Raw genomic sequence first — 14,694 nt, forward strand, 5'->3', positions numbered from 1 at the left:
TTAATAGTATTATTGTAGGTATATATGGAATATATTCCTTTTGATTTCAACAACCAAAAACCCTTTTTTTGTTGATAGGAATATTTGTGTATAAACCATAGTTACCCACTTAATTCGTATTCGGATTGGAATTGGATTCGATACGGTTTAATTGAAAAAATTTCAAGTCCGAAAAATTTAGCCACTATACTATTAAAATTGGTTTCTTTTTTAGTATTCTCTTCTAATTATTTTTATGAAAATTTTCTTTTTTTAATCTTATAAATTTTCCCTTTATGTATCCTATTGATACATATATTTTACTTAGTTTTTAACGAATAAAAAATAAAAATCTTAGTTTTTAACGAATAAAAAATAAAAATCATAGTAATAGAGACTTTCTCTAAAAAAGTATCAATCTAGTAATTATTTTTTAATTATTTATGTCTTATATCAATAATGAAAAATCAAATTTATATTGATAAGAGAGCCGCAACCTAGTAATTGTGTTTTAAACATTCTTATTCTATATGAATAGTGAAGAATCAATTTTATGTTTGTAAGAGCATCACATCATTACATTAACGATCAAAGTTTTGTATTTTCATTTTCAATAAAATTACATAAAACAAAAAATTATATAATTTTATAGTTTTACAGAAAATAATAATACCTCATTTTGATTAAAAAAATAAAAAAAAAATCAAATACATACTTAAACATAAGTTCATTCCATATTGATTTCAAATTTTAACAACAAAGAACTTCATGAGAGGAAGAAGAGTCTTAGCTAAATGGCGATTTCAGGCATGAGCTCTCCCAATTATCCTCCATCACGAATCTGTGTCAGTCCAGCAGATCTTGGTGCGCCCAAGCTCTCCGGGAGCCCAAGCCGAGTAGGAGTTGTGCTCGCTGCTCATGACTACATCAGGAACCCCATGTGCCCATATCTGCAAAGACCCTCGGCTACAGAGGATGGAAGGGTTTGAAACGTGGGTTAAAAGATGCCGCAGCATCCATGGCCATTGTAGAAGGGGCTAAGGTAAGCCTCTTACAACAACGCACGATAATGTTGGATATGCAAGCCTATTCTCCCGATTTTCTACTACAGCCTCTGGGAGATTGCTGCAAGGAGCCGGGTTGCTCATTTCCACTGTGGGAAGGCATAAATACCCCAGATCTGCCATTGATCTAACTGATATAGTTCATAATAAAAAGATCTACCAAGATCCAGCAGATCTGAAACCCCGGACTGAAAAACACCGACGAAATAGGGATGAACTAAGGTCCTACATCAATTAGTCTCGGGCAACAGAAAGAGGTCAGCCACATATGGAGACAGATCCTATAATCACGGACCATACACAGATCTTTATCAGAACACCGGATGGTAGGCACCACTTCCTAAGGATATGGCAAAGGTTGCAGTATCTCGGATCTGTGATTTGAAATACAGAGCTTCCTCGACATACCAACTCATGCACAAAATATGATTTATCTGGGACATAGTTTACAGGACAATCATACTCTTCAGGACTACAACATAATATCAGATTCAACCATCACCATCAACCTCCATCTGCGGGGCAGATGTTCTAGAACTAGCTCGAAGAACACAGGGTCTTTCAAGGACATAGTCAAGGGAAAAGGGAAAACCATTCCCACAACTACCACTGAGTCCCCGGGGCCCTACATTGTAGAACAAAAACCTAGGAGCCCATCTCTCACCATCGATATACTAGAGGTAAAAGCTATATACTCAGATCTACACACATCTGCAGTTATTTGCAGATTTAATGGTTTTTGGCCTAGATATAATGTATTGCATCACTACATCCATACGGTTTGGATAACAAATTGTGAAATCTATTTATACCCCAAAGGTTTTTCATTGTAAGATTTTACGTAGAAGAGGAAATGAATATTGTTCTCAACCAAGGGCCATGGTTCTGGGGCAGTGCTGGACTATTCATCACCCCATGGTTTCCAGATTTTGATTCCAACACAATGATGGTATCAAAGATTCCAGTCTGGGTTACGTTGCATAACCTCCCTTTACATTTCTAGCATCAAAAGGCTTTAATCTCTATTGTAGATACCTTGGGAATTTACATAAAGATTGATTCAGAGAAACACATAAAAGGAATATTTACTTTCGCCAGAATATGTGTCAATGTAGACCTCAGCCAAGGCCTACTAGAAAGTATAATCTTGAATTTCAATAATACATAGTGGACACAACCCTTGGACTATGAAAACAAAACATTTCGATGTTGTGGATGTCAACAAACAGGTCACCTACTTAGTGCATGCCCACACGCCATCCCCAATAGGAGTAAGCAACAACAGAGGAAGCCGAAAGGATGGAAAAATACAAACCTTTGGTGATGAAGGTAGACACAGAAAAGAATGTATAACACAATGTAGAAGAAGATGAACAAAAAGTTCAGGACAATACACAAAAAGAGAACAATTTGGAATAGAAACAGGAACTTCAACTGGATATAAGTGGCATCAATCTAACTCATGGCTCCAAAGGATCAGAGTCAGACAAGGAACAACCAATGAACACAATGGAAAACCATCTTTTCACTATTGTTTCCACTCCCAACACTGGTGGTTGGCGAAGAGTGGAGAAGAAGAAGGGTAGGAAAGCTTAGGCCAGCTGGATTATTTGGTTCTTTTCTTCTTGCTTTCCTGACATCATGAACAACACATTTTAGGTTTTTCTTTTGACAAGATTATATATTTTACATCCTGTGGGCTCTGTGATCTGAAATCATACAACAAAATTGAATTCTTAATTTCATATACTATGTAACCTTTTATTTCTTTTTAATAAAAAGTTCGATTTTTTCTCTAGAAAAATGTTCATTCCATATGAAAGAAGAATCAATATGAAAAAATAGATTTATTGATATAATACCATGACATAATTAATTAATGAATAAATATCACCGTTAATATTTTTCTTCATACTTTACCATCTCTCATACTTTTGGCATGAATGGCTACCAAGCTCATACTAGTACACTTTGTTATTTAATTGAGGGCTTAAACTAGTCATGTAAATATAAAAAACCATCACAATACTCGAATTTCTAATGGTATTTGATTAAAAGTCCGATCAAATCAAAAGTACTGCCATATTTTCAATTTCTATTTTATCAATACAGTTGAATTTGGTAACTATGATACAAATGAAGATAGTAGATACATGCAAAATAAAGTCTCTAATACATGATTGATGCCATTCATTATCCTCAAATATTGATATTTCATATTTTATGACTGTAGAAGATATATTTTTGAATTTTAACATAGTAACCTAGAAATGATCATGATGTCAACAGCTAACATTCCCATATTTCATGAGTGCAGAAAATGCAGTTTTGAGTTTTAACTTAAGAACTTAGAATTGATCATAGCTTTTTTTTGATGTCAGCAACTAACATTTCCATATCGAAGCTTGAAAAATGTCGATTGAAATATCAAGAACAAAATATTATGCAAGATATAGCTATATCTTAGGATGTACACACATATATATTCATTGTGGTTTCAATAATCAGAGTCCAATGATTGACTGACATAATACCGCTTATCTCATGCATGTTGCAATGACAATATTCCTCTCGTAATGCCATCAACACATCCTAGCTACAACTTTCTCACACGCTGGCTTGTTGTCGAATATAAAAATCAATCTAGCTATCTCCCATGATTTCTATGTCTTTTTAATTCTCAACATTCTTTGATATACTACATGATTGATGAATCTAATAAACCACGTTGTGAATGGAGGAAAATGGGTCATGTAAATAGTATATGTGGTTTGTCATAAGAAAAATCTTTTTCAAAAGACATTCTTTAATACACTGAATGATTGAAGAATCTAATCAATCACTGTGTCAATGGAGGAAAATGGGTCATGTAAATAGTATATGTGGTTTCTCATAAGGAAAATATTTTTCAAAAGAAACATCACAAGAAGAAGAATTCCTAGACTCAAATGCTAAATCAATGCATTATTGAAACACACTTGTTCTCCGTTCATTGGTTCAACTTTGGAGAAGCTGGATCATAAAGATTCACAATCGAATAGGTAGTGAATTATCAATCCTAAATTACAGAAGCCATCAATGGAAGAATTTGGGACTTCAGGAAAATGATTGCATTAAATTCGAAATGCCTGAATGGATGGCCGATGTGTCAAGCAATGGAATATACATATCGATGTGTCAATATGCTAAAGGAACGCACATGCCATGCATAGAGACGTTTCGCAAAGGAAAGTAGAAGTGTTAAGAAATTGAAAATTGGTAAACTTTTCATATTTTTTATTAGATCTTGTATTAGACGAAGGATATTTGCTTAGCTTGCAATCTGAACCATTCATTTTGTTAAAAATATAAATTCCTCAAGGCCAATTTCAATATAGACCATGCTTAAATATTTTATATAACTCAAGAAAGTATGATTCTTTTATATAAATGCATATTGAGAGATATATTGGAATTTAATATGAATATAATGTAACATACTTCTTGAGACTACCTTGAGAATTAGCTACTAGGCTCCTTATTCTGGAAATTTTTCTTCAACTATAGTTAAGATTTCACCCCTACCGAGAGTATATTTAGTTTGTCATTATCTAATATTTATTATTTATATAACATAACCCATAGTCTTATCCATTTAACAACAACATAGGTGGATCCATGATGTGGAATCTCAGGTCCATCTATAGTACAGTCAATCTTTTGTCATACTTCACAATTGGGAGAGAGAATTTAATTATAGCATGCAGTCAGTAACACTCTTCGACAACCTCACACAAGTATTTGAAACCCCAGATAATCATTAACGAAACATTTCTTTGAGATTATGGTAACCAACATGGCAACATAGCTAGGAATCATGATCATAATCCTACATGCATAGTTAAAAGGTTTAGTGATATAACTTTTATGCAACATGCAAAAGCAGTTAGACTAGCATGGCTTAGAAATACAATTCTTTTGACATGGATGGCTTAGAAAATATTGAATCATTGATTATATCATTTAGGAGCATTATCGCCTAACTGGTTTGCATGCATCAACATGTCATGCCATTAGTTATCTCACACATTAATCTATATATGGGCATCTCATAAATTTAATTTCATAGAAACATTAATGAAATCATTAACATAAATACCCTATAATTATCTTTCTCCAAATTAAATGGATGTTGCCATATATGTTATGCACAAAGAGCTGTAGTAGATACCCTCGCTGCAACTGCATAACCTAGATAATCTGCACCTTAGTTTATATCGTCGAGCCTTAACTATTGTTAACCATTTCACAAAGCAGCTCAAGCATGACTATTTACCTTAATGAGCGATTGGATATACCAATACTACATAAGATGTACACATTGGTCCTTTAATAACCTGAATTATAATTTCATTGCTATGCCAAAATTGTCACATGCATCCATATAATGTTATCTCATAAATTCCATGAACACAGATAAATTTACTCATGTATAACAATCACATGTAATTCCTTCAATAATTCTCATGGCTAGAAAACTCATGCAATTTATTTCTTAAGCTAAATGGATTTGAAACAAAGAGGGAAGAAAACACCATACAAAACATTTTACGCAAATGAATCCCACTAAAACATCACTTGGAGAGCGGAGCACCACCGCCCAACCATGAATCACCTCTAATTCCCCCCGAGATGAGGTTCATTGCATGGATCAAGTGCCTCGAATTGATCTATGCAATGGGTATTTAATACTCCCTTTCATGATATAGTTTCCATTAGCGACATCTCTCTTTTATGATTTTTTTTTGTTTTCCTCAGCCTTTGTCAGAAAAGCTTGCCTTTATCTCCCACAAGGAATTTCCTCATAAAATCTTGCCTTTATCTCCCACAAGGCTTTTATGTTTCTTACTTGATGGATATCTATCCCCAATCCATCCGATGGAAATTTATCTCCAATCCATTTAGGATATCTACAATCACATATGGAAGGTTGTCATGAAATATTTATTCATATCCCATTCCTCAATGGGATTTGGAAAGAATCTCATCTCTTGGTGTATCGCTTTTCCAAGTGATTTATTTATTAATTTTTTTAATAATATATACTTGCTTTCCCTATTATTCATCACACCTAGCTTTTCTAAACATAGGTTTACAATAGTCTAACACACAAGGGAGGGGTTTTACATACTCCCCCCTTAAATTTTAGACTGTCCTTAGTGTATTACTGCATCCTCATTCACAGATAGTTGTCTATGAACCCACAACTTTTATGGCCTTGCCATTTGATGCAAATCTACCAATCAATATATATATATATATATATATATATATATATATATATATATATATATATATATATATATATATATATCTATATAGATATATAATCTGTTACAAGGAGTGCTCCCAACACCTCTCCTTCCATAGATACCTATAACATTGCTTTCAAACAATTTGTAAGAAAATTTAGATGCAGAAATTCAACTAAGTTTACCATATCAATATCTTGATAAACAATACTGCTAAAGCAGCTCTCGCTTATATTTCTCATTATTCATTTTATTTGAGGAATGCATGTTCTCTCCCTATATCCTTCCAAGACTTTCTGTCCTTGCTGAACACATTCTTTTTGTAGCTCCTCTGCTTTCAACAAGTCAACTGGCATATTTTCCAAATCAATATGCACAACATATCATAACATGTTATCTCATATACAACCATCATAATCATATGTACACAACTGAAAATAAACCATTGTTACTTATCCTTGAGTCTCTTTTTATTTTCCTTCTTCTATGAAACCTCCAGGTCAATTCCTGTGGTGGACACCCACTCAGTGTCTTCATGCATACCTGCATAGAAGGTGCATTACACACATAGCTATACATATCGTGTTTAATCATGCCATACATATTTTTATACTGGTACCATATGTACTGCTTGTACATAGTACAATCTATAATACTGCATATCCTACCAATGTGCATAGCATCACCTGGATGACATAAACTTATCTACCTATTTTTAATCATGTTAGTAGTATGTCAAACATTCCTTCATGTATTTATGGTAAGTAGAACAATTGTTCTCAATTTATAAGGAATTTTCATGAACATGTTTCATTTCTAAAACCAATGAAAGTGTTTTTATGTCATACTGTTCATGTTCCATTATTTAGCAATCATTTTCCTATGTCACGTGATTGCAACAATATCCATCTAATAGTATGATAACAGTGATCATGCCCACTATCACTCAATCATACACATAAATTTTAGTTTTCGGATTAAATATGTCACCTGTACTAGGTTTTTAACAACAATGGAATATACCATTAAGTAGATTATTCACTATGATATTGAGTCTATCATAGATATTTAAAGTATATTAAACTTCTTGGCTTGTCTTTAACCAAGAATAGATTTGTTTGGTACCTAACCAATGTCCCACACTTTAAAAAATCATTTCATATGCTTTCCTTCTTCCAACACCTTTGTTGGTTATGATAAGTTTCATGTAGGTCTAAACATCGTTAGCTAAAAAATATGCACCTTCATACATCTCCCAAATAAGGGTCAGTATTGAAAGCTAACTATTCACTAGTTGACATACTTAAGACCAAGAGATCGGTTATCCTCACTTATCTTATTTGATGCATGTGTTATGCTAACATTAGATTTTTATATCAGTATGAGCGGTAATTATGTAAAATCATTTTTTCTTTTGCCATTTTCTACTTACTAACCCAGAGGCATTTTCCGAAGAAGCATAAGACTTTCTTCTAGATTTCCATTATGTATGTATACTAGGTGTAATTTTGATGTCAATTCACTATCCTTCTTATCATACCATCATTATTAATATATGATCTTTACAATAGGTTGTATCATATTTTCACACCCACTTGAAAAATCTCATTCCTGGTTTATGTTAGATTATCATGTACTTTATGACTCTTACTTTATTCAACCAGAATCCCATGGATTCCAACCTATGCATGTTTAACTATGCATAATTTTCTGATAAGTTTTTTGTTTCCTTCATGAAGGTGTATTTAGTTTATTTTCTTATTAAAATGATTGTTTATTGACAACCCATATCCAAGGATAATTTCATCATCCCTTGCATTTGAATTGATAAATACAGTCACATTTAACTTAAAAGACAATTTTAAAGTACCTAGTCTCATATTACGTATAAAAATTCCTCTTTCACGTCTCCCATCCCTTATTAGGATCTTATTTCATTAGAGTTTTCCACGGAGTCTCTCTTCCCCATACTATAACTATCCAAAAACTTGTATATTTATCATTGGTGTAATAATTAGTTTCCGTTTTTCTCATATATTCATTTAAGGATTATTAAGGCATCATAGTTTAATCTTGGATTTCTTATCCAAAACCAATTACACCCTAGATTCTCCCACATATATGGTAAATTCTTCTTTGATTTTATCATAGTTTAGTTGTGATAATTTTTTATTCCTTCACATATTAAGACATGCCCATGCAACTCATTGCATCCCACAATGAACCCTACATGCAAGTCGCACTTGCCAATGTATAATTCATATTCTTCTACTATATGCATTACTTGCTAATGACATTAATATTGTCTTAATCTGACGACCATTCTTTTCCATGACTATCAATTATTTAATTATTCTGTTATAAGCATCTCCTTTCAATCATGTAATTGTATCCACATAAGAGTCTTTATCCATAGTTTAAAGTTTGTAATTTTTACCATCTATAATAACTTTTTATATTAATAAACATGTTAATTTCCCACTTTAGAACTTCTTTATGCAACATAACAGAGTAATTTCTGGTAACCATATGCCAGATATGCTCCCCCCAGAGAATCATCTTATCATGAATATATAATCACAACCAACGATCTAGAATTTATCCAGGACAAAGAATTAAAGGTATTACAGACCCATTTTGGACTTCGAATCCCACGTTATCTTGCTTTATAACCTTATCAAATCTGGTCATTTATCAGGATGCGCCTTTGCCGTTTATCTGGGCCCCCCAAATCCTACGGTCGTCATTCATATCGAGCAGGTAAGTAGTGTGACGTTTACCCATGCGATGTGAGCGGTTTTCTCTCTCTTCCACCAGACGCATGTCACTCAATGTGTGGCATTGGGCGGGACTCAGTTGAAACTACTTACCGCCTCAAGCCCTTCCGATTTCCTATCGGTTTTGTGGAATCCCACTCTACGGAACCAAATTAATTACCTTTCTACATTTCATATTCATTTCGGGTTCGGGCGCTCGGTGCTTTCCTTCACTGAGGGGGACACCCTGTGATATGTGATTAGCACTTTAGTGCTAATCACATATCAAAAACTACCCCCGTTTCTTGAATTAGCCCCTGGTTTTGCCAATTTGCGGTAGCACGCATTACCATGGGCCAACAGTCTGCGTGCTCAACCGAGGGTCCTCGTTGCTCCACGTTGATCAAAAATTTTAACTGTCACGAGGATTCCTTCAGATAGCTTGATCTTTCTAAGACTTGAATTTTTTGGCATAAATTGAAAGGGTTTATGAAAACTTAGAGAGTGTTTAGGATCCAATTTGGATCACGGCCTTCCCACTAAAAAACCTCTTGGACAACCAAAAGATGGTTTTTAAGCATCCATCAAGTGAGGATACTGATTCCTCGCTTGCCCAATCTCTATCCATTTTGCACTGCTTGGTTTCAAACCTTTGAGCCGAATCCTGAGGTACTCTATGTCCTGTCTATACGTATTTCTCACCTTCCAGTCCAGAAATGTATCTTCCTGTAATTCGTTAAGATATTCAGGCAACATATCATCAATAGAAGGCAATTGACTCTGCTCCTTGGGATCTTCAATCAATGAAGGTTCAAATATTCTCAAGTTGTCTACATTAACAACCAAGTAGATGTGCATGCAAGCTGGTAAATTAAGGTGAAAAGCATTCTAACCAATTTTCTCAAGTATCTTGAAAGGTCCATACCTTATTGGCTTTCGCTTCTTACCTTCAGCTTGCATTCTGTCTTTGCTGATATACAACCAGACTTGATCACCAACTTGGAAACTATGCTCCATCCAATGCTTATCATGCCTTGCCTTGTACTTGGCTTGGCTCTTTTCCAGTTTTTCCTGTACTGGCTAGTGAATCTCTTGGATTTGTTCGATGAACTTTGTTGCCTTGTCCACATCACTGTGTCCATCAACCTCTATGTCTTTACCAATGACAAAATCCAAGGGAGACCTTGGTGTGAAGCCAAAATAGGTCTCAAAAGGAGATCTTTGTGTAGAAGAATGTTTAGCTCGGTTGTAAGCATGCTTCACATAATATAAATGTTCATCCCAAAGCTTGGGATGCTTGCTGCAATAACCTCTGAGAATCTGGATCACTATCCTGTTGACCACTTCTGTTTGGCCATCTGTTTGCGGATGAACGACAGTGCTCTTTTTCAGTCTGGTGTCCGTCAATTCCCACAAACTTGAGCAAAATTTCCCAACAAATTGGGTATCTCGATCAGATATAATGGAAGTGGGTAATCCAAAATGAACCCATACATGCTGAGAGAATAGCTTTGCATTTTCTTCAGGTGTAATCTATTTGTTACAAGGTATTAAAATACACATTATGCTAAACCTATCTACAACAACATATAAATAGTCATGACCTTTCCTAGATTTAGGCAGTCCCCCAACGAAGTCAATGGAAACACTTTCCCAAGGATGAGAAGGAACTGATAGTGGAGTGTACAAGACTAGTTTTCTATTGTTGGGATTGCTTTTAGCACACATGGTACACCCTCTTACATATCTAGAAACTGTCTCATTCATTTTTGGCCAATAACAAAATCTTTGCAGCAGTGAAACTGTGTTACTTACACCAAAGTGACCTGATATTAGAGAAGTGTGTTCTTCTTGAATTATCTTTACTCTTTTAGTCTGTGGAATGCATAACTTTCTAAAATGATACAAGAGTTGGTCCTTAACATGATAATCCAATTCTTCTACTTGTTTTCCATGACTTAAAGTTGCATATACATCTTTAAAATCTATATCTTGAGCATACTGTTCAATGTAGCTTTCATGCAATACTGAATTATGCTTAAGCATAGTAGATGCATTTGTGATTGGTCTGGACTACATATTTGCAACTTTATTGTGTATGCCCTTTTTATATCTAACGAATAGATGAAACTGTTGTAGAAAACCCATCCACCTATAGTGCCTTGATTACTGCAACTCAGTTTAGGAGTGCAAATATTGAAGTGGTTGATGATCAGTACGTACAAATGTCTCTTTGACTATTAAATAATGTTTCCACTTTTTCACACTATGTACTAATGCATACAATTCTTTGTCATATGTGGGATGGTTAACTACTTCAGAATTAAATGTCTTAGAATGATAACATATAGGCTTATTGTGCTTCATCAACACTGCTCCCATGGCATAGTCACTGACATCCGTTTCAATCTCAAATGGTCTTTGAAGATCGAGCAGTGCTAGTACTAGTGTTGTACTAATCTTTTCTTTTAAGGTGTCGATGGCTTTCTATTGTTTTCCTCCCCACTGAAATGCCTTGTTCAATCCTATTAAAGAATGTAAGGGAGTTGCAATTAACGAAAAGTTAGAAATAAACTTTCTCCAATACCGTGATTCTCCTAAGAAGCTTCTAACTTCTGTAGCAGATTTGGGTTTAGGCTAGTTTACAATGACTGCAGCCTTAGAGGGATCTATCTTCAATTCAGCACCCCCTACAATATGATCCAAATAATTCAAAGATGTTTTGCCAAATTCACATTTTGAGAGCTTAACATAAAGATTTTCTCTTTTCAAAACATATAGAGTCTGCATGATAGGCTTTAAATGTTCTTCCCATGTTTTACTGAATATAAGAATTTCATCCATATATAAAATGACAAAATCATCAAGAAAAGGTTTGAGTACATCATTCATTACTCTTATGAAAGTGGCAGGAGCATTAGCTAAGCCAAAAGGAATAACCAAACACTCATACAATCCCTGCTTTGTTTTGAAAGCAGTCTTCCATGTATCTTTCTCTGCAACTCTGACCTGATGTAGCCACTATGCAAGTCCAACTTGGGAAAATAAACAATTTCTTTTAACTGATCTTATAGATCATCTATGCGAGGAAGAGGATAACTATTTTTTATCATTATTTTGTTCAGTGCTCGATAATAAATGCACATTCTGCATGAGCCATCTTTCTTTCTCACCAATATAATTGGAGACCCACATGGTGATGTGCTAGGTCTGATGAACCCATTCTCGAGTAGCTCCTGTACCTGCTTCTTGATTTCTGCATTCTCTAAAGCGGACAACCTGTACATTTCGATGTTAGGGAATGGAGCATCTTGTTGCAAATTAATATCATGTACTATTTCCTTTTTGGGTGGTAGACCTTTAGGTTCTTGAAATAGTATATCATATTCTGAAACAATTTTTTCTAAATCAGTTTGTTTTTTAGCATCACAACCCTCAAAGACATCTGTTTTATCAGGTTTCTTTTCCTTTAAAACCATCAATAAAAATTGTATGCATGAATTTACAATTTTTTTCATTTTCCTCGACTTTATGAGAGTATAATTATTCTTGAGTTGATGAGTTCTTACAATATATTTGATTTCATTTTTAATGAGTTGATACTTGTTCTCAGCTCTATATAGAGTAGCTTTCCTATCATACAAGTAAGGACTTCCCAAAACAATTCCACATATATCCAAAGGAACCGTATCTAACTCAACCTCATCTACAAATGCTGACCCAAAAGAACACCTAAGTTTACATTGTCTAGTCACTTGTAGTTGTGCTTTGTCACATAACAAACCTAATGGATATGGCTTTTTATGAGGTGTGGTTAGTAATCCCAAATTCTTTACAATTTCTTCAGAAGTTAAATTTACTTGTGAGCCACTATCAAACAAAGTATCAATCTTTTGATGCTTGGAAATAACTTGAATATGAAAAGGCTCATGTCTTTTCCTCTAATTTTCTTCATTATCAGTAGCTTGTGTAGAATTACTAGTAGATGCTTCAGAATTTTTACCTTTTATATCTGTGGCTGTGATTGTTGTTTCATCTCCCGAGTCTTACCACAAATCCTTTTGAATAGCTGCAATAGTCTTCTTCTTTTTTCCCTCGAACTTCTTGGGTCTCAGCTCTAGATGGAGGATCCAGTGGTGTTCATCATCATGCCCATCCTTCTTACAGTGAGTGCATGAAGACTTGGTCTTTTGTACAATATTTTCCTTCCTCTCTTTCCATTTCTACTTTCTCTTTTCCTTTCTTTCGCTTGCAGTGTGTTTTGATGATCCCCCAACTTCTGGATTCACATTCTTGCCTCTAGCCTCTAGATATGTAGCCTCAACAGATACCTCATATATGCTAGTTGGATTAAACATGAGAATAGTGTGCCTTAAGTAGCTGTGTAGACCACCTATATACTTCAACATAGTTTTAGGTGAGTCTAAGGAAATTCCTAGAATCAAATCTCTTTTCCTAAATTCTTGAGTGTAGCCTTGTACACTTTTCCCTTTTAATTGGTGAAGAGTTTGCCAACTCATCATGGCTTGCTGCATATAGGCTAGTGGATAGAATTACTTTTTAATTGTAGAAACAAATTTACTCCAGACGAAAAGAATTTTACCATGCTTCTCCATGTCAGCTTGTGTCCTGCCTTCCAACCATACCAAGGCATTGCCTCAAAGGCGTAGGCTGGCTAGCTGAATCTTACTCTTGTCTGAATCAATGCTCTGCACTCTGCAATAAACATCAATATGTCTAATCCAATTATCCAGCTTTTCTACATTCAACTCTCCATCATATATCGACAAGTCAAATTTAACGTCTAATTTAATCAAATATGTTTTATTTTTGTTTTTGGGGCTACTAGGAGGTGTGGGAAGTTTTTCTTCTTTCCGTTTGCCTTTAGAGTGGTCATGGAGAAGAGATTCTTCTGCTCCATTATCTTGTTTGGAATTTGATGGATCTCCTTCTCTACCTTTCTAAAATTCTCTATACATTTCCTCTACCATGGTTTTCATGGTTATGAAACCATCCATGAACTGGGAGTCTGATTCCAAGGGGTTTTATTCTGACATTTTCCTCTTAGGGTAGACTCTTCCAATTTCAGGGTTGGCTTGAGCCAATTATTCTTCTCCTAATTTAAGCTTTGATCTATTTAGCATTCAACAACAAAATCCAACACAAGCTTTTCTAACCTTAGCAACCTAGAGATCTGATACCACTTGATCTGGAATTTATCGAGGACAAAGAATTAAAGGTATTATAGACTCATGTTCATGGATGTGCATATGTTACTTTATGCAATGGATCGATAATATTATGAAATACATAGGCATTGATGTAGTTAGAGAAAACATAACATGCAAACATATAAACACAACAAGTTTAATAAGGAGTTCACCCAACGCTCCTGGGCTACGTCTTGTGGTCTAGCCTTCAGTGATGGCCTCTCTATTATGTTTTCAAAGCATAGTTTTTACAACAGTGAGATCAATTTGAGTCTCACTCAACAGATATGAATCAGTAGGATTGGAGTACACTGAATCTCCTTACTGAAACTTGACCTCTACTGGTCACAGTAGTATGAGCCCAATCTGAGACTCATACTTGACAGGCCTATGC

General features: G+C 34.7%; 1 pseudogene; it reads left to right on the forward strand.

Moving 5' to 3' along the window:
* The first annotated feature begins 773 nt into the window (after positions 1-773).
* LOC149196857 (GDSL esterase/lipase At4g26790-like) overlaps positions 774-14,694 on the forward strand; it is a 57,887-nt pseudogene continuing 43,966 nt past the window's right edge.

This window comes from Pinus tabuliformis, chromosome 2_2 (assembly GCF_031772625.1).
Source record: "Pinus tabuliformis cultivar Carrire ecotype Pingquan chromosome 2_2, CPIR1, whole genome shotgun sequence".
In the NCBI taxonomy this organism is placed as follows: domain Eukaryota; kingdom Viridiplantae; phylum Streptophyta; class Pinopsida; order Pinales; family Pinaceae; genus Pinus; species Pinus tabuliformis.